Consider the following 1,574-nt stretch of genomic DNA (forward strand, 5'->3'; position numbering starts at 1 on the left):
ACTGTTGCCCTCCAAACATAAAGAATGCACAGGATCACTGCCCTAGACGTAGTGTTCCCTCTATATACTCTGCTCCGTATGTTTATCCAATCCCCTTTTGACGCTGTTTATGTTTCTCCACATCAGTCCCCAGAAGCAACTTTGACAAAACATCCTTTGGAAAAGGATGGCCCCGCAGTTCTTCTTGAAAATAGACAATTGTGGTGGCAGGTCCTGCATTTGAGGCCACCAGATGAGTAAAGCACAGCTGTCGGAGTTGAAGAAATTTGTGGACAAGAAGTTGTCATTGAAGTTACATGGTGGCTGACGTGTCCAAGGAATATTAAGAGGGTTTGATCCATTTATGAATCTTGTAAGAGATGAATGTGTGGGAATGGTACCATGTGGACAGCAGGACAACATTGGCATGGTGGTGATTCAAGGAAACAGCATCATCATATTAGAAGCGTGTAAATTAAAAATGTAACCTGCAATGCATTTTTTTTAAAAAAATGTGGATTCTAATGGAAATGTACATTCCATTTTTAAAGTTAAAATGAAAAAAAAAAATAGGCGATTGTTGCTCTCCAAACCACTTTCAGAAGACCACTGGGAAGAATTAGGTTGGTTCCACAAGACATTTTTCCCCTCCCCTACCTCCATTATTGGTTTTTTCATCATTATCATCATGTTCCCAATGACCTTCTGGGATGCTGGACTAGATGGACCACTGATTTGGCCCAGTGGGGCTCTTCTTATGGAAAAGCCTTCTGAGTTTTCTCTGGATGCTCTAAAGGTTTTCCAAAACCTGCTTTGATATGATCTTTCTTAGAAGACCATATCTAAAGTCTTGGGCTTGGGAAAAGTTGTGGGTTGGAAGGTACAAGTATCTATAGCTACCTGCCCACATCTAGTGCCACATCCAGAGCCATTTCCCCTCAGTCTCACAACTCCCTCCCTTGGCCAGAAAGTGTTTGGTGACTACATTTTAGAAATGCTAGTACAGTATCCTGATGTAGGAACAGAAGAGAAGACATGTTGGATCAGGCCAATGGCCTGTGTCACACAGTGGCCAAAAAAAATTAGGTGCCATCAGGAGGTCCAAGAGGTCTTAACATGATAGGAATGTTTTAATGCTTAAGTTTTGTGTTTATAATGATAATTTATGGTGATTCATGATATTATCAGTCAGTGACAACCTGCCCAAGGTAGAATTCTGGAGTGACAGGATAAAAATTTCCTAAATAAATAAACTTGCTATTATTATTTAAAAGAAAGGCACATGTGAGGAGATACCATGGGGAATACTGTCCATCATGCAGAAACTCCATTGTTGCTATGAGTGCCTCTGCATAAAGTTTTGATGACTGAAAGGAACTTCTGCTTCAGAGACAGTAAACCTCTGGTGATGTTGCACCAGGAGGCAACATCAGGGGAAGGCCATGGCCTCTATGTATTGTTGTTGACCTTCCAGAGTAATTGGTAGGCCACTGTGTGAGACAGGATGCTGGATGAGATTGAGCCACGGCTGGCCCTTCCACTAGGCAAACTAGGAGGTTGCCTAGGGCACCGGCAGGGTGTGGGTGCCGAATTTG

General features: G+C 42.4%; 1 pseudogene; it reads left to right on the forward strand.

Annotated features, from left to right (window-relative positions):
- Positions 1-207: 207 nt before the first annotated feature.
- LOC132567277 (small nuclear ribonucleoprotein G-like) lies at positions 208-466 on the forward strand (annotated as a pseudogene).
- Positions 467-1,574: the final 1,108 nt, after the last annotated feature.

This window comes from Heteronotia binoei, chromosome 2 (assembly GCF_032191835.1).
Source record: "Heteronotia binoei isolate CCM8104 ecotype False Entrance Well chromosome 2, APGP_CSIRO_Hbin_v1, whole genome shotgun sequence".
Lineage (NCBI taxonomy): Eukaryota > Metazoa > Chordata > Lepidosauria > Squamata > Gekkonidae > Heteronotia > Heteronotia binoei.